This window comes from Cetorhinus maximus, chromosome 12, assembly GCF_964194155.1.
Source record: "Cetorhinus maximus chromosome 12, sCetMax3.hap1.1, whole genome shotgun sequence".
Taxonomy (NCBI): domain Eukaryota; kingdom Metazoa; phylum Chordata; class Chondrichthyes; order Lamniformes; family Cetorhinidae; genus Cetorhinus; species Cetorhinus maximus.
Window position 1 is genome coordinate 49,148,424 of NC_135890.1, and position 20,099 is coordinate 49,168,522.

Sequence of the window (20,099 nt, forward strand, 5' to 3'; positions counted from 1 at the left end):
TGGCTATCAATGGCAGAGCAATTAAAATTGGGGGTGTGCAAGCTACCAGAATTAGAATAGCACAAATCTTAAATGCTCATCAGGGTGGAGGTCTTACATACACAGGGAGGGGTGCAATCATGGAGGGATTTGAAAACAAAGGAAATTTAAAATTGAGGTATTGCTGGAGTAAGGAGCCAGTGCAGATCAGCAAGCAAAGGAATGATTGGTGAATGGGATATGGTGCAAATTGGCAGCAGAGTTTCAGACGAACACAAGTTTATATAGGGTGGAAGGTAGGACTCTGTCCATGAGATTGAAGGAACAGTCAAGTCTAAAGGAAACAAAGGCATGGACAAGGTATTCAGAAGATGTGCTGACAGAGAGTTGGAGTCTGGTGATGTTACAGAAGCACAAACAGGCAGCCTTGGCAGATATGTGGGCAAAATCTTATCTTGGGGTCAAATACAACACTAAAGCTATGAAAAATCTGGCTCAGCTTCTTAGTTTTCAGGGTGAGGGATGAAAATGGTAGTCAGGGAAAGGACAATGGCTTCTGTGTTCCCAATATTTAACTGGAGGAAATTTCTGCTTATTCACTCCTGGATGATGTAAAAGCAATGAGATAAAGCTGAGACAGTGGAAAGGCTGTGGGAAGATTGTGGTGAAATAGAGCTGAATGTCGTCAGAGTACATGTGGAATCTGACACTGGTCTTCAGGTGATGCCACCAAGGGGTGGTATGCACATGAGAAACTGAAGGGAATGAAGTTTAGATTCTTAGCTGACTCCAGTGATAACAGAAGAAAGAGAAGCCATTGCAGACGATTTGCTGTCTATGGCTCTATAGTTAAGAACAGAACCAGGCAAGCTTACCCCACCCAAAGGAGGAGCATTGGATGAAGATGGTGTGGTCAACCACGTCGACGGCTGCAGACATTTCAAGGAGGATGAGGAATAATAGCTTAAACACTGTCACAGACACACGGAATGTCATTTCTTGCTTTGAGTCCAGCCATTTCGGTAGTGTGAGGTGGGGGAGAGGGGGCGGTGTTGCGGGAGGAGGCCACAAAAAGGAAGGATATAATGTGTTGGTAGAATGTCACCCTATCCTGCCCATAGCCAGAGTTTGTGTGGGGGCAAGGCTGCACAGACGGCTTTGGAAAGCCCTTGCATTTATTTACTCCCGACAATTTTAGGAAAATTACTCAAATGCACTTATTGATTTAATTTCAATGAGGGGCAGGAAGAGTTCCATATTAGCAATTAATTTATATAGAATCAAAACACATGCAAGAGTTTTATCATATGATACTGTCCAGGACTAATGTAGCATAACAAAGACAATTAGCAGCAGTTCACAATACAGTAAATAAACACGAGGGATAAACAATGCTCTCGCTTGCAAGTTGGTAAATTAGTTTGCTTCAAGCCCAGCAATATTATCAATAAAACTGCAAAGAACCACCTGGTACAAGTTAAGTTGTGCCCCTTTTTCTTTGGATCCTAAATTCTACAATGACAGCATATTTGGCTTTTGCATATTATTGAAGCATAAGAAAGCAACAAGGACTCATTTAACTCTATCTCCCCATACACTTGATATGGTGCTTTAACAAAAAGCTGTGGAACAATAAATATAACTATAAATTCTTCCAACTACTCAACACTCACATCAGAAAGTGCTTCACAGCAACTAATGCATGTCCTTGGGTAGCAATATCAGTTTACTTTTGTTATCCTGCTCCATGTGCAATAAATACCAAACAGGAAATCAAATACACACCAATAACAGTTTTCATACATCAAGACAAAAGTTCCATTGTGACTCACCTAGAGAACATTTTACAATCAGGAATTTTCTAATTAAAGGCACCAAGTCCTGACCAACTGGGCTTGCCCATGAAGTTCATAGGTTAAACCAAGCCTGTAAACTGCTTTTATTATTGAAAACAAAAGTGGCAAGATCAAAAATCATTTCATCTTCTTTCCAAAAATTCAGGACTCATTCAATTTCGTTTCACATTGTTTATTCTTTTGTTCTATTTGTTTTACCTCAGTTTATATTATTGTTCATAACATTTACTATTTTGTCATACCACTAAAATCATCTCAAAGCAATCAACCCAACAGGGAGATGTATACATGGGGAGAAAACCTGGACACAAGTAAAAAGGGTACCATGCTTAACTCTGGATTAATGCCAAAACAAAAGCTCTGACAGAGACTGGGAGCAAAACCTAATCTTCCAAGTAACAGAGAAGAAATGCAGAAATTCACAGAAATAAACCTTCACAACTACCATCTCTAACAAAGAGCAAAAGAATCAGCTGCATTATAATACATTCAGCATACAGCTGGACCACTTCCAACCTTCTGGCCCTGTCAATGCTCCCACTCCATACTGCCTTCCAGAAGGATTGTGCCCTCTCAAATAAGTCTCTTTGGTTTTCCACAACCTTATGAAGAATGAATCCACAGACATCCTGGTTCTGACTGAAACATGGTTCATGGGCAGCAACTCCTTCCAATCTCTCAGATGTGTAGACATTTCACCTCAAATAGCTATATCACATATAGGTTTCTATGCATAATGCGCTACCATTTTCTTTGTCAAGATCTACATCCTTTCTACCTTTCACTCAATATTTTCATTGTTTACCACCCCTCAAAGTTCCACACTGACCTTCTCAATGAGATATCCGCCCCATTCTTCTTGTTTATTTGTTCATGTGATGAGAGATTCACTGGCAAGGCCAGCATTTGCTGCCCATACCTAAAAGCCCTTGAGGCGGTGGTGAGTTGCCTTCTTGAACTGTGGTCCATGTTCATGTGGTGTAGCTGTACACAGTACAGCGAATTGCAGAATTTTGATACAGTGACAGTGAAAGAACAGCGACATAGTTCTAATGTCAGGATGGTGTATAGCTTGGAGAGGAACTTGCATGTGGTGGTGTTCCCATGTACCTGCTGTCTTGGCCTTGTAGGTGGTGGAGGTCACAGGTTTAGAAGGTGCTACATGGTGCCACTATGCACCAGTGGTGGAGGTTTAAGATGGTGTATGGGTTGCTGATCAAGCAGATGGCGAGTTACTCATTGCTCTTGTAGCCTGAGGGTTTATATGGTTGGTGCATTTAAGTTTTTTGTCAATGGTAATACTCAGGATGCTAATGGTGGGGGATTCAACAACAATAATTCCATTGAAAGTCAAGGGGTGCTGGTCATTGCTTGGTATGTGTGGCATAAACGTTACTTGCCACTTAGCAACCCAAGCCTAAACACTGTCCAGGTCTTGCTGCATGCAGGCTTGGGCTGCTTTGGTATTTAAGGAGTTTAAAAGGGTACTGAACACATCCTCAGATGCACATATTTATTTCAAATCATCGATCAAGTTATACAGCATTAAGATAACCTGCTTCAACCCAGGCATTCACATGGTACGTCCTATTAAGCAAATACCCTGGTTAACTATATACTTTATGAAAATTTTAATATTAATGCTCAAATCAGCTCTCCACAGACATTTCTTTTGTATGTAGTTTACAATTTCTCTCAATCTGCTTCATGAACCACTTATCCACAACCAGCAAAACAGGCTTGTGACTCAAATGTTTGAAGAACACGTTTTACTCCTAATATCAGTGTGTGCAATCTCTTCAAATGCAAGAATTCACGCACTGGACATAGCCTCTTCTTTTGACCAAACATGGCACAAAAAGACCAGTCGTGTGAGATTAGATAAAGCTCTTCCAGACTTCAACAAGGACAAAAGTACAACATTCTATGATTTTGTTTGCGCAGAAAACTCCAACATGAATAAACTATAGCTACGGTTTGGAATTTCACACCACACTACAAATACTGTGCCACTTCTAAAGCAACAATATGTTTCTTTCTGCATTCACAGCCTCAAAGTGCCAAGCGACCACTGAGCAAGCTATTACAATAGTATGGTTCAATTGCAATAAGATTTAATCACTCAGGACTTGAAAAATGCACAAATATCAGATTTCGTCTTGCAGAATAATGAGGCCCAAAGGATTTTGAGCTCAGCAAGAACTCAAAATAACTACATAAGAAAAAAATATATACTCCTATGCCTAATATGGTGAATGTATTAAAAAAGGGCAAAGAAAATGTGATCTTACAAACTATGTAGTAATTCTACACAAACACTTAAAAGATTAAATAGCTGTCTACTTACAAAACACATGGCACAGGAGATCACAACATGCTCGAAATGCTTTTAACATTAAAAAATTAAAGGCAGTTTATAACATTATCTTAATGTGCCCTACAGTTTATGCCAATCCTGCTGGACATAGAAACAATGTGGATTATAAAGCCTGCAAAGTCTTCAACAGCTGACAGTTATATTGCAGGTTCAGCTGAAGTCAGATTCACTGCAATGCCAATGAAACAGGCTGTGCCAGACATTGCAAAGTAAATCTACAAAAGAAAAGGTAATTTTACATGATTTTTCAGCCACCGATCTCTGTGCATCAGTCATTTGATCTGCAGAAGATGGATCTGAATCCAGTTCAAACTGATGACATTTCATTCTCCTGTCTCTGTGCTGGTTATAATAGGTCTGGACATATGGCTCAAGGTGCACTTTTGGATCACAGTATAGCAAACTCTGCTCTGTATTTGGCTTATGTCATCCTTACCTGGGAGTGACTGATGGCAATACAAGTTGATAACTGCAGGGCTGGGGACAGAATTTTTCATTTGCATCATCAGCAACCAGAGTTCTGTCCAAATACATATTTATCCAAAAGGTGATGTTGAAGAAACACGTTAGCAAAAAGTTCACAAAAAAGCTTTGGACCATGTTTCCCTCCAATTTTCAACTAGAGTATTGCATGCTTCAAAATAGTAAACAATAAGCAAAGCCACTAATTCTAACAAACACAAATGCTAAGGATCAGACAGGCCTTTTAAAACAGGGAAATCCAAAATTCAGTCCCAAGCCTCAACAATCCAGTCCTTGAAGCCAGGGAACACTGTCATACTTGCTTGTTGAATTTCATATTTGTGTAGGTTGGCAAAGAGCCAGTTTCATCATGGCTGGTGAATATATTGTAAATCAGAACATCAAGATGTGTTAGTATCAGCAACTTGCAGTATATGCATGAATTACAACTTCCTTGATGCTCATGGTACAAAATTGCTGTGGCCCACAGAAACAAAGGATTGGCCACATTGGCCTAGATTTTGCTGTCAAAATAACAGCGAGGCTAGTGGTGCCCACCTTTCTTTATGAACGAATGGCACAGCAACTTCAGACAAGGGGCAAATGTGTGGCTAAACACATCTAAAAGTGGTTCAAGTTATGCCACTCCATTGTTAGCTTCAAAATGTCATCTCGCCATTGAAATTATTGAGCAGTATGCAGCTGCTGCATTTCGCACAATATATACAAACTAAACTTGGAATACAGTTCAGTCAAGTCATTTCAATTCTAAATATGCTTTTAATGTGATAAATGTTACTTACTGCCAACCTGCTGGCAAATGGAACCTCATGTTAGATGCCCTGCTACAACAAATTATGGCTCAATATATAAAGGGATAACCCAGTAACAATGCAACAGAGAAGGTAAGAAATGGGACAACCAGTTACATCGATCAAATGAAGCCTGGACGTTAAATTCTAGAAAGCATATAGGTCAGACAAGAGGGATCATTAAGGACAGAGATGGAGTCAGTGGGGTGTCATGGGCGGAGAGGGGGGAGGGTGGGAATTGGACAAGACACTCCCCTCCATCATTTTGAGATTGGCCAATGATGCTTTGGAAGATTGCCTCCACTTTGCTCCCAGGAAAGACTGTCACCTGTCCAGACTCCAGATATGGGTCTGTGGGGTTCCTGGCTCAGCCTTCAGACTAGTTAAGTCAGCATTCTTCAGTTTCCTTCCCACCAAGTCAATGTCCCCTCACCTCCACCCACGCTATATCAACAATGCCCCCAACCCCATATCAAGTCAGTCGTCTGCTGATTAAAAAAGTGAGGAAATAGGGCACACAGTGAGAACCAGTATCCAGTAACAAGAAAACTAATAATGAAACAAGGAATACATCAACTACTGTATTTATTACTAACCATTGTTAACCAACACAGGCAGTAAGAAAAAAAAATTATAAGACACCACATAAAAAACAGATCAAAAGGGGTAGTCAGTATAGTCTTAGGCCAATAATCATGCCTCACAAATCTACCAGAACTCTAATGTGGTAACTAGATCAGTGGGCTGAAGGTTATAGAGTACATAAAAATGAATTGGATTTTCATAAGAAATCTGAAGAAGTTCACCTGTTATGCAAAGTTCTCCCAACGTTGAGCGTACATAGTTAACAGCACATTAGCTATCTAAATTGGAAAGCCAGCTTTACAGCAGATAAAGTAAGTACCATTAAAAAATTAAAAAGACTGTCTTGGACAATAAGTGACCATATTCCCATAAAGTTGGGCTAGCTTCTCTATTTTATTATTCCTTCTTGGGATGTGGACATCACTAGCAAGGCCAGCATTTATTGCCCATCCCTAACTGCCCTTGGAGGTGGTAAGCCACCAGCAGTTCTGGCGATGTCTGGAAGGAGTTGCAGAATTTTGGCCCAGTGAGAGTAAAGGAACATCGACACACTTTCAAGTCAGGAATAATTAAATAGGTACTTTAGTAACATTGCAAAAACACCGACATTACCGAGCCACATGCAACAAAAGCTGAAATGTGAGGTGGACGCTTGGATTTATTTTCAGATAAGGATGAAAGCTTGTACATTATTGCATGAATTTACACACTTATTATACAAAGGTGAAAAAATTTTTTAAAAGACAAATAAAATTGATAATACACAAATTGTGATCTGGAATGCATTACCTCAAGGATATTGGAAGCAGATCCAACAATAATTTTCAAAAGGGAATTAGATAAATACTTGAAGGGGAAAATGAGCAGAGAAGACAGTGGCACTAATTGGACAGTTCTTGCAAAGAGGTGACACAGTCACAATGGACCAAATGGCCATGCCTCCTCCTGTGCTCTAAGATTTTATGATTCACAGGAAGTGTCTGGAAAAAAAAATCACTCAATTTCTCTAGGACATTTGAGAAACTACAATAGCTAATTTAAACATTGTAACCCTGCCAATGAGATATGCAATTAGAATATTGCATGCAGCTCTGGGCTTCAGATGGCGAGTGCAAGAGCACAACCCTGGGAAAGGCAGTCAGCAGCACCTAGAGGAGGGTGCGTGGGGAGGACCTAAAGAGCGGGGGTTTAACCTGTGAGGGAGCGGAGCGGTGCAGCTGCATAAAGAGCTGGAGCTGATTTTACTCGTGAGGGAGCCGTTTCTCACCCAGACACTCGGCAGTGCTGGCGTTCGAAAGGAATGATGTCAGAGCAAAGGAGAGAGCTGATTGGTAGGTAACGGGTAAGTGTTTTTTCCCACTTTAAAGCGACATTACAGAAGGTAAGAGTCTCAGCACTTTTTTTAAAGAAAAACTAAATAGCTTTCTACTTGGCTTAAATTTAAGGAGAGAGTCTTTTAATTAAAAACAAAGTTTGGCAAGGAAGCTCTGTCCAGTGTGTTGAGTGGCCTGCAGCATATGGGAATTCTTAAGACACTCCTTGAAGTCTGGATGACCACATGTGCAGGAAGTGCCACTGGCTTGACCAGCTTGAGCAACAGGTTTCGGAGATGGAGCATCAGTTGGAGACACAGCGGTGCATCCGTGAGGCTGAGGGTTACATGGATAGCACGTTTTTAGATGTGGTCACTCCGCAGCTTAAGGAAGTGCAGTCAGAGTGGGAATGGGTGACCACCAGCCAGAAGAGGAGAGGTAGGCAGGTAGCCAGGAAAGCTCCAGAGTGCATCTCGCTCAAGAACCATTTTTCTGTTGGAAAACAGTGAGAGTGAAGGTTCCTCTGCAAAGTGTAGCGAGAGCCAAGTTCACAGCACTGTGGGTGGCTCAGCTGCACAAGGGTGGGGGGAGGAGTAAGAGTGCAAAAGCAATAGTGGTAGGAGACTCAATAGTGAGGCACTTCTGCAGCCGTAGATGTGACTCCAGGATGGTGTGTTGCCTCCCTGGTGCCAGGGTCAAAGAAGTCACAGAACAGCTGCAGGGCAAAGTCAGAGGTCATGGTTCACATTGGTAGAAAGAGGGATGAGGTCCTGCAACAAGAATTTAGGGAGCTAGGTAACAGATTAAAAAGCAGGACCTCAAAAGTTGTAATCTCTGGATTACTCCCTGTGCCACATGCTAGTGAGTATAGGAATAGGAGGATAGAGAGGACCAATGTGTGGCTGAAGAATTGGTGCAGGAGGGAGGGCATTAGATTCCCGGATCACTGCACCTGTTTCTGGCGAAGGTGGGGCCTGTACAAGTGAGGCGGGTTGCACCCGAACCAGAACAGGACCAACATCCTTGCAGGGGGAGGTGTTTGCTAATGGAGTTTGGGGCGGTGGGGGGGGGGGGCGGGGTTTAAATTAATTTGGCAGTGGGATGGGAAACAGAGTGGAGGCACAGTAGGTGGTGATGCACAGCCAAATATAGATGAGAAACTTAAGTCAGTCTGCAAGGCAGAGCAAATATAGAGGTTTTAAGGCACAAGGGAATAATGTAAGGCTGGATCGCATCTACTTTAATGCAAGGGGTCTTACAAGTAAGGCAGGTGAATTGGGGGCACTAGTTAGACCTCACCTAGAATACAGCGAACAGTTTTGGTCCCCTTATCTAAGGAAAGATATACTGGCATTGGAGGCAGTCCAGAGAAGGATCACTAGGTTGATCCTGGGTATGGAGAGATTTTATAAGGAGAGGTTGAGTAGATTAGGCCTGTACTTATTGGAGTTTAGAAGAATGAGAGGCAACCTGTAGAGGCTGGGTCGTTAAGTACATTCAAGGTTGAGATAGACAGATGTTTAATCAGTAAGGGAATCAAGGGTTATGGGGACAAGGCAGGAAAGTGGAGCTGAGGATTATCAGATCAGCCATGATCTTATTGAATGGCGGAGCAGACTCAATGGGCCGAATGGATAGAGAGTTGGCTAACTCATAGAAGACAGAGTTGGAATAAGGGGGGCATTTTTGGGATGGTAACCTGTAATCAGTGGAGTGCCACAGGGGTCCATGCTGGGGCCGAATGGCCTACTTCTGCTTCTACGTCCTATTGTCTTAGGGTCTTATGACATGAAAATTGGTGGTGTCGGAAATAGGGAGGAGGAAAGCCTTAGATTACAGGACGATACAGATGGGCTGGTAAGATGGGCAGAGCAGTGGTAAATGGAATTTAATCCTGAGAAGTGTGAGGTGATGCATTTTGGGAGGACTAACGCAGCAAGGGGATACACAATGAATGGTCGAACCCTAGGAAGTACAGAGGATCAGAGGGGCCTTGGCGTACATTTCCATAGATGCCTGAAGGCAGCAGCACAGATAGATAAGGTGGTTAAGGAGGCATATGGGATTCTTCCCTTTATTAGCTGAGGTATGGAATGTAAGAGCAGGGAGTTTATGTTGGAGCTGTATAAAATGCTAGTTAGGCCACAGCTGGAATAATGTGTGCAGTTCTGGTTGCTACACTAAAGGAAGAATGTGATTGCACTGGAGGGGGTGCAGAGGAGATTCACCAGGATGTTGCTTGGGCTGAAGCGTTTCAGCTATGAAGAGAGACTGGATAGGCTAGGGTTGTTTTCCTTAGAGCAGAGAAGGTTGAGGGGGGACCTGACAGGTATACAAAATTATGTTGGGCATAGATAGGGTAGATAGGAAGAAACTTTTCCCCTTAGCGGTGGTGTCAATAACCAGGGGTCATAGATTTAAGGTAAGGGGCAGGAGGTTTAGAAGGAATTTGAGGAAAAGATTTTTCACCCAGAGGGTGGTTGGAATCTGGAATACACTATCTGAGGGGGTGGTAGAGGCAGGAACCCTTACAACATTTAAGTATTATTTAGATGAGCACTTGAAATGGCATAGCATACAGGGCTGTGGGCCAAATGCTGGAAAATGGGATTAGAATAGATATGTGCTTGATGGCCAGCACGAACAGATGGACTGAAGGACCTGTTTCTGTGCTGTATAACTGACTCTAGGACAGTCAGATAAAAGCAAAATACTTCAGATGATGGAAATCTGAAATGAAACGAAAACAAAATGCTGGGAAAACTCAGGTCTGACAGCATCTGTGGAAAGAGAAACAGAGTTAGCGTTGGGTCTGTATGACTCTTCTTCACAAGAGTCTGAAAAGTCATACGGACTCGAAACATTAACTCTGATTCTCTCTCCACAGATGTTGCCAGATCTGCTGAGTTTTTCTTGCATTTTGTGTTTCTATTCCAGGAAGACACTGATTTTGTTGGATTTTTCAACCAAAGGGTAAAAAGAATTATTCTTATAAGCTGACAAAGATGCTCACAGAAGTAAGCATAATTGGATTATGTCTATTCTGGGTCTTTTATCTAAGTGTTAAAAATTGTCAGAAGAACTACTGGGCACAAGGAGAAACTTGCCCACCCTCAAGTGACATTCAAAATAAGGATTCTGTCACCATCGCTAAGAGATATGTGAACTCACCTGAAAGTATCTAATTTGGTCTCAATTAATCGCTTTAGAAGCCAGCGCAAGAATATCTGATGAATAATGGGTTTAAAAGCTCAAGATGTCAGATGCTTTTATGGGATGTTATCCGTCTTGTTGGGACAATAACAACTTACGTCTGTGGAGGTCAACCTAAGGTGCATGTAGGCTTACATCCTTGAGCTTTTATTGACTACATTCGGAGAAGTCTGATCCATCAGCTTCCTGGTTGCTTATCCCCTTTTCTCAAGAAATTAACTAAACTTGGACTTAACCAAAGAAGCAGAAATCGTCAGAAAGGATGACACGAGTCAAATGGGCATGTCTTTTTGATGGCAGATACATGCACAATCAGATCATTCCAACAATAAGTATCAATTAAGTTTTTTATCCCTTCATTATCTCCACTCAAAGTTTTATGTCCAGTATACAAAGGAAGTTTCTACATTCATATTACAGCCTCACCTCCCAAACGGCACATCATCTGGTGCAGTCAGAACAAAACCAAGTGAATAAAAACTACAAAGGGATGATCTTTTAATGAGGCAGACCAGTGCTGATATGGATCTCTAAACCTTTTGAAAGAAGTTACTGCTTTTAACCATCATCCACCCAAAACACAATCCCTACTTGATTTCCATTGAAATCTCACACAACCAATTTAGATAGCTCTTAATTCAAATAATTAACTTCTAACCCAATGGTTCAATTCATGATAGCTGCAATTATCACTTCAGCACATCCTCTTGAAGTGCAGTAAAATGACTTCTGACCAAAAAAATTTAGAAACACTATTCACTTTATTAGATCATACTCACAACGTGACCTACAGTGATATGAATCCAAGTGCTTTCAATAGTGCCCATCATAAAACCATCTTGAACCAAGAAAGGGAATAAGTCTATAAAATGACTACACATGAGCAGTTTAGATCCCTAAAGTCATTCAAAAATGGTTTGCTTTTATTAACTGTGGTTCCTAGTTCACATCTACATCTAATTTCCATTCCCACAATGAGAGCTAGCTTCATCAGAAAATATCAGGAAACTTCAGATGTCTTACAAATGCCTCCCTTAAATTTACCAAAATTAAATTAGTTTCACTCGGCATGTCTTTCCAAAATAGCATTTTTTCCATATTTCAAATGATCTCTTACAAATAGGATTTGGAAGGTTTTTTGTATCCTCCCTTTCATCAATGCTTATGTAATAAAAATAAAAGCCATAACCAAGACCCACACTAGGTCTTACAACTGAGAATGACCTCTCTGGATAGCATCTACCTTCAGCCAGCTCCAATTAAGTTGAGCAAGCCCAGCAGGTACTGAGGTTCAGTTTGAGATTACTCTGTTTTTGTTTAAACTTTCGTAGTGTTTTCAGCCATTAAACCTTTAAGAGTTTTCAATTATTAACTTTCTGAAAGTCCGCAAAGTATTTTGTATCAGCTGCTTACATTATCACACTGAAAAATCTGCAACTCCAGAACAATTTAACAAAAGTTAAACTGTAAAATCTACTGCTGCTCAGCATTTATATATTTAAATACAGTTTAATAATGGAAACATCATATTTATTTTGTAAAGTTGTAATTGAATGGGGAGCATGTCTTAAACCAGAAATTGTTTTTGAACACCTCGTTGTTTCTGCTATTCCTGTTTAAGGCGTTTCTGTGTCAATGGCAACATACAAGTGTACTCTTACATCCTTAGTGCACAGTAACAGTTACAGAGTACAGGTATTACAAACAACTAGACTTGCTCTACTTTGCAGAGCAACAAAACAGCAAGAACAAAATGAGCTGCAGAATTTCTTCATTAAAGACATGCCGTTCACATAAAAAGTTAATCACACCTATCCGACACAGCTTGCTGCAAACGAAAAGATCCAGAAAAGCAGACTGCCAGTTTACTGGCCAGGGCACAGACAGCCCTAGTAACGACAACAACCGTCACCCCTGCCCTGGGCAGGTATCTCCTCACCTCTCACCATCCGTGGGCAACACACAAGAATGCTTGGCATTCACTCCATATTGTCAAAGCTAAACTGGGATAAAGTTTTACCTGGAACCAGATCCCTGCCTGGTCTCCGGTTTCTAACCAACCCACCACCAGAGGAAGGGGACCGTCCACCGCCAACACACCCAGGATGGCAGAGTCTCAAATCCCCTTCACTAGTCCCAAGACAGGGACTAATCAATCCCCTCCACCAGAAGAGCAGCTCCCATTCCTCCCCCATTTCAATGCACTTCCTTATATGGTGGTGGAAATAGATTCAATAGCACCTTTCAAGGGTGGGGGGGGGGGGGGACTGAATAAAGACTTAAAAGGGGAAAAAAAATAACTGCACGGATATGGGGAAAAAGTAATAGAGCAGGAATACCAGGATAGCTCTTCAAAAAGAGTAGCACAGACTCAGTGGGCCGAATGGCCAAACGCCTGTGCTGTCCTATGATTTTAATGAATTAGTCGCATACAGGCTGGAAAAGCATTGTTATAACATGGGCTCCCAACCCCGGGACAGGAGGGTCTCCATCTCCCCACCCAGGACAGGGGGTGTGGGCCGGGGAGCCTCCTCCCGGGTGCGGCTGCCCAACTTCAGCACATTCCCCTTCCCTCAGAGCGGCCGCGGGAACCGGATCGGGATTCGAAGCCAAACCCGCTTCTCCCCCGCCCCAATCATACACACGGAGCTCCTGAGCGCCCCCCCACCCCATTCCCGACCTCTCTCACCTCAGCGGTCGGTCGGTCAGTGTCTCGGCTCCCGGAACCCGGACACTTGCCGTCGGTGTGCAGGCCGGTGGGTGGACCGCGCTCCCGCTCCCAACTCCCGGTGCGAAGACGAAAACTGAAAACGCTCGCGCTCCCCGCTCTCACCTTCTCCCGCTCGGAGCCGCGCCTCCACTTACCGCGCGCGCGCCCCCGTGACTCCGCCTCGAGCGCGCGCCTCCAAGGCGCCACCTGCCGTCAGGAGGCGGTGCCGGCAGCAGCTCCTCATTTTGCAGGCTCTGTCTGGGCCATTCAAGGTGAGCGTTTGTTGCCCATCCCTAATTGCCATTGAGAAGGTGATGCGGAACCACCACCACCACCATCGTTCCAGTCCATATGTAGGGAGGGTGTTCCAGGATTTTGACCCAGTGGCAAGGAAGGAATGGCGATATACTTCCCAACCAGAACGGGAGGTGTCTTGGGGGTATTGGTGCTCGAAGCACCTGCTCCCCTTGACCTCTGGGTGGTAGAGCTCACAGACTTGGGAGGAAGCGAGTTGCATCCCAGAGTATCACTTGCAAAGAAGTCATATAGACTCAAAATGTCAACTCTGTTTATCTCTCCACAGATGCTGCCAGACCTGCTGAGTTTTTCCAGCATTTTCTGTATTTATATCACTTGCAATGGCTTCTTTTCCTGCTCCTGCACCATTACTTTTTTTGTTCTTTACAGACCTATCCTTGGCCCCTCCTATTTCTCATGTACACACACAGCCCCTCAGCGACATCATCCAAAAACACAACACTAGTTTTCACATGTCTGCTGACAATACCAAACTCTCGCTCACCATCATCTCTCTTGACTCCTTCACTATAGTCAAATTATCAGATTGCTTAACTGGCACCCAGAACTGAATGAGCAGAATTTTCCTCAAATTGAATATTGTGAAGATTGAAGCCCTTGTTATTAGTCCCCACTCCAAATCTTCTTCGCCAGTTACCAATTACATCGCTCTCCCTGGCAACTGTCTGAGACTGAACCAGTCTGCTTGCAACATTGGTGTCACATATGATCCGAAGATGAGCTTCCAATCTCATATTTATGCCATCATTAAGACCACCTATTTCCACCTCAGTAATGTCACCCAGCATTCAATTTGATCATGGCTGATCATGTACCTCAACACCACCTTCCCACACTTCTCCTTATCCCTTGATGTCTCCAGAAATCTTTCAATTTCTGTCTTGAACATGCTCAACGATTGAGCTCCCACAGCCCTCTGACCTAATATCTCCTAATGTGGCTCTTATAATGCTCCTTTGAAGTGTCTTGTGCCGCTTTATTCCATTAAAGACGCTAGATAAATATAAACTTTTGTTTTGTTGAACCCACATTTCTGGTGATAATGCCATTGTAGTCCAATAGTTGCCGAAATGGAAAGGATCAGGAATGCATCCCCTGAAGTGCTCCAGAGGTGATCAAGAGGTCATGGAAGGAGTGGGGAACCACAGAGTGATCTGAAAACAGAGTGTTTTGTGAACTGAGTGTTAAGTTGGGAATTTGATGGAAGTGGGAATTCGGTGCAGTGAGGGAGGTCTGCTTTTTAATCTTTTTGTTTTGCCTCCAAGGGGTGAATGTTCTTCTTGTGTTTCCAAGATAGGAAACTGGAACTTGCTATTACTTCAGCTAACTAACTTAGTAACTAAATAACTAATCAAGTGTACATGGTTAGACAGACATGGTGGGGCTAGTGGTGCTCCATGACTACCACATGTGGGAATCTGTGGAATGCATTGCAATCCCGAACGACCATATCTGCAGTAATACCTGCAGCTTGAGCAACTATGGCTCAGAGTTCCCGAACTGTAGTCTGGAATTGCAGATGCCTTGGGGCATCAGCGAGAGGTAGAGACCTGGACACCTTATTCAAGGAGGCAATCACGCCCCTTAGGCCAGGTAGAACTTTACGGTTGATCAATGGTCAGACACAGGAAGGTGTGACTAAGAGTCAGGCAGGTATAGGGATCCAGCATGTAGTGATGGCCTTGACTTTTATCAACAGGTTCAAGTAAATCTACCTATGTGGAAGAGAAGAAGGGCTGCAAGGTGGTTAAGCAAACTGACCATAGCACCATGGTGCAGGATGCCATTCAATTGCGGGCAATGAGAAGGAATGTGATAATGATCGGGGGCGTACAGTCAGGGGGATAGACACTGTTCTCTGCAGCTGTGACTGGGAGCTCTGAAGGTTGTGTTGCCTGCCCAACATCAAGGTTAAGGACATCTCCTCACAGCAGAGGATGAATTTGGTGTGAAAGGGGGAAAATCCAATTGTCATTGTCCATGTAGGAACCGATCAACATAGGAAGCACTAGCAATAATACTCTGTTGAGAGAGTTTGAGGAGTTCAGGTCCAAATTATAATGCAGAACCTCAAAGGTAGCTCCAGATTGTTACCTAAGCCATACTCCAACTAGCAAAAAGCCAACCAGATTAGAGAATTAAACCATGGCTCAAAGAGTGGTGGAAGAAGAGGTTTTGATTCATGGTGCACTGGCACCAGTACTCAGGAAAAAGAGAGTTATTCTTTTGGGAAGGACTCCACTTAAACCGGGCTGGGATTAGTGTCCTGACGAATTATATAACTTGGGCTGTGGATAGGACTTTAAACTAACAAAGTAGATGAGGGTGAAGGGTGCTTTAGAAATCCAAAGAGAGAAGTTGAGACAGCAGAACAGTGTAATGAAATGGATAAAGACAAGCTAATCGAGACACAAAGGGACAGAGAGTTTAAGAGTAATAGTGCATCAGCAAGCAAGGTCCAGGCAAAGGATAGTAGTAAAAAAAAATTAAAGGCTCTTTATCAGAATGCACAAAACATTTGCAATAAGATAGATGAACTAATGCCACAAATAGGAATAAATGGTTCACATCTATTTGCCATTACAGAGACATGGTTACAAGGTGACCAAGGTTAGGAAATAAATATTCCAGAGAATCCCATATTTCAAAAAGACAAACAGAATGATGACAAATGACAGGATAACATAAAGACATTAGTGAGAAAGGATCTTTGCTAAGAAAATCAGGAAGTAGAATCAGTACGGGTGGAGATTAGAGGTGGAAACGTCCCAGATTTGCACTAAGTGCGGTAGCCGTCAGATAAACAAACGTTTTACCTGCCAGCCGCATTGACAGCTTTTCACGCCGTATCATCCTAAAGTCGCCGCATTAATCATGCATTCCCGGGAAACATGCCGTTTCCATGGCAGGCGGGCTTTCATTCTCCAGCCACGCCATCACCTTGCTGCTTTGTCACGCCAAGCGCCATATTTAAAGTCTAGTCATGCACCCACCTCTCAGTGCTTCCAGCCCACGACTGCTGCATGGAAGACAGAATAGCCCCGACAGGCAAAAAGACTGCAGCCTCCAGGTTTATTAATGTGTCCCACAAGCGCCTTTTGGACCCTGTGGAGGCCCGCCATGATATCCTCTACCCCCGCTCTGGCCATAGGATGGGCAGCTGCATCACCAATCCAGCATGGGAGGTGGCGGCAGTTGTGGTCAGCGCCAATTCCCTACAAAACAGGACAGTCACCCAGTGCCACAACAGGATGAATGGTCTCACCTGTTCTACCAAGGTAATTCATTCTTCTCATCATTCTCAACTCACACGCGCACAAACCCATCACACATCCACAGGGATCTCACACCTCAAGAGACAACACCATTAACTCTCTCACACACCTGCACATCTCCATCAGGGTCATACCCTCTCGAGCTTGTGTCCTCATCCTGTCCATGGCTCCGTTCACCACACAAACATCCCATGCACTGCCATGTGTCCTGCTCACACTCTCTCCATCTGTTTCCATACAGGAGATGCCTGATCACTACAGCAGGGAAAGGTCCCAGACCGGGGGTGGAGTGGTCCACATTTGGCCCCTCACTCACTTTGATGAGTGTGCCATTTCTCTGACTGGTGAGGACATGGACCATGCCTGCGGTGAGGGTGAGATCGGCAGCGAACACCCTTGTGAGGATCCTCAACACATCATCCCTCTTTCAATGCAAATATGAGTGCTCTGTCTCCTGCTTTAGACTCTGCTGCTATGCACTACTTACCTCCACTTTGGTTTACAGGGAGTTCCGCCAAGCAACCCATGACCGCAGTCAGCCAGTCCCTCAGCTCTATCCACATCCTCATCTCCAGCTAAGAGGACACCTCCTCCATTGAAAAGCTGGAAATAAGCAGCCTGGAAGACTCGTCAGAGTGTTTACCCACACCCTGCACCAGCGCAGAGACACACACCTCAGTGGGACCTAGATCTAGAGCAGGCTCGGGTTCACAATCTGGTGGTCACCGCACAAACACATGTGCACAGCAACAGGAGGCAGGTTCAAGGCAGATGCAACCACCCCGGCACTCGGACTGCTGGGGATCGGGCATCTGTGAGGCCCAAGTCTGATGACAAGCCTCTAGATTTGGTCTTCCAACTCATTCTGGAGTCAGCAGAAGGCGTGGGAACATCACACAGAGCTGTTGATGGAAGCCCTCAACAGAGTGGCATGCAAGTCGGAAAAGTGCGTCCGCCTGCTCTCTGATGAAGTGGTGCCCACTTGTGCGTGTATGGAGGACTTCATGGGGAGGATGGCGGACACCATGGAGACCCTGGCCCAGCAGAACGCGGTGATGTATGCAGACCTGCACTCCACAGTGGGAGCCATGAGTGAGTTCCTGCAACAGCAACACAAGAGGGAAACAAGGCACCTCGACGTCCCCCCAGGTGCTCCTTCCCCTTGAGGAGTCAGGGTGGGGCCCCCGGGCACCTGAAGGGAGGTAGAGCGGCAGCTGGACATCCCAGGGTCATCCACTCAGGAATCTCAGAGGCTTTCCACTCCCTCTGAGTCTCCTTTGCCTGTGACCCTCTGAACCTTGTCCTCTGTCACCACAGAGGGAGCAGCTGGTGAATGAGTAATTCTAGAAAAAGTGTGTGTGTGGCAGGGCCTTTTGGAACCTCATGAAAGCACTCTCCCACGCATGCGCGGCTTCACATATCATACTCACCTCAATGTCCTGAGCATTTTGAATGCTGCCTGCTGGGGTTCACTTTCAGTTGCCAACGTGCATCTCCATCCACCCAATGATCACATTCCCATGCAACAGCTGATCTTGCCCACCAAGACTGTCATTTTCCTTTCAATTTGGACAGCATGGTCTGGATTCACTTTTTCACCAGCTCCCCCGTCTTTTCCTTTCCCCTATCACAGTTGACCCTCCTGGCATCATCTTCCACCATCCCTCTTTGACCTACCAGCCACAACCCTTTTCCTTCGGGGATGACCAAGTGAACGTGCATGTTCCCTTCCTTGCCGAAAATCCCACCTCCATCCACATTCGCCTCCCCGACCTCCTCCTTCCCAACCCCAGGGTCCGCGTCTGCTTCCAAGTCCCCACCAACCACCTTCATTGTCCCTTCTACCGTTACCGTTGAACCCTCATCCTCACTCTGCCCTCGGGCATTCTCAGCATTCCCTCATACCATGCCCATACTTAGTTCATTTCCCCAGAAGCAGTCATGGACCCATCAGAGCCCTCCCTTGCACATTCACCTTTACATCCCCCTCTCCGGAACCCTTCACCCCCGGAATACCATCCGCACCCCACCCCCGCAGTCCTCCCACCCCATCCCAACAACCCCCCACCCCGGACTCCCCCCTGCCACCCCCCGCTTAGTCCCTCCCCCTTCCTGGCGCCCTCAGACACCCTTACTTCTTCCGTCACCCTTAGTCCTTCCTCCCTCCCAACTCCTTCCTCCAGCCTTACCTCTTCCTCCAGCCTCACTTCTTCCTCCAGTTTTACTCCTTCCCCTTTCCCAACTCCTTCTTCGACCCTTACTTCTTCCTCCACCCTTACTCCCTCCTCTCTCCACACTCCTTCTTTCCCATGGACTTCTGCTCTTCTCCGCACTCCTTCCTTCCCCTGGACCCCCCCCTCCCTCTCAGGACTCCTTCCCCCCTTGGACTCCCTCCCCTTGCCGCCCTTCTTCCTGCCCCTGGACTCCTTCCCCTCTCCACACTCCTTCCCCACTCTGAATGCCTTCCCTTACACCTTTCACCACCCTTACACCTACCTCCCCTGTTGCCATCATCTCCCCTGTTATCCCTTCCTCCCCTTGTACTCCCTCCCCCTTCCCAACCTCAACCCTGACACCTTCATTCCCCCCTCCCAACCTCACCCCCCCGACACCTCTTCCACTCCCAGAGGATCCTAGACCTTCCTCTCCCACCCCCTTGACCATCGTCCATTGTGAGCATCAATGGTGACTTTCCAACTTCCGTGAACAGCTTCACAGCAGAGCCATGTCAATGAGGATCCACCCAGCATGCCATGGATGTTCCTCCAGGATCCTGTTGCTGTCAGACTCCAGCATCTTCTGCTCCTCAGATGTCCGCATGTGAGCAAGGTCTGGCAGTAAGATCCGACTTCTACATGTCACAGTTGTCAAGAAGTGTTCTGCTCCTGCATGTTTTCCTGTTGACGTGGGCGGACGATCCTGTGGGGGCGGGGTGGAGGATGAGTCCAGTGGGCTGGCCTTATAATGATATGCTGATGTATTGCAGTGAGGTTCCCGATGTCTGATGGCAGGGAAAACGGCCCACCATCAACAGGCTGAGCAAACGATTGCAAACTGGTTTCACGACATTGTGAAACTGATTTGGCCTTCCTGCCATACTGTCCACTCACACCACCAAACATGCCCGATGCCAGCGGGCATGGACAATTCTGCCCTAGAATTACCAAGGGTGAGAAAATGCTGGTGGGAGTGATTTATG

The 20,099-nt window shown here is 44.9% G+C and overlaps 1 protein-coding gene across 2 annotated transcripts in view; it reads right to left on the bottom strand.

The window, feature by feature from the left end:
* Positions 1–13,476, bottom strand: part of eps8a (EGFR pathway substrate 8a, signaling adaptor) — a 160,845-nt gene extending 147,369 nt beyond the window's left edge. Inside the window, exon 1 of one of the 2 annotated variants that reach the window (XM_078553566.1) lies at positions 13,287–13,476. The gene's annotated coding sequence lies outside the window, so the exon portion shown is untranslated. The remainder of the gene's footprint in view (positions 1–13,286) is intronic. The other variant, XM_078553567.1, reaches the window with a different exon arrangement.
* Positions 13,477–20,099: the final 6,623 nt, after the last annotated feature.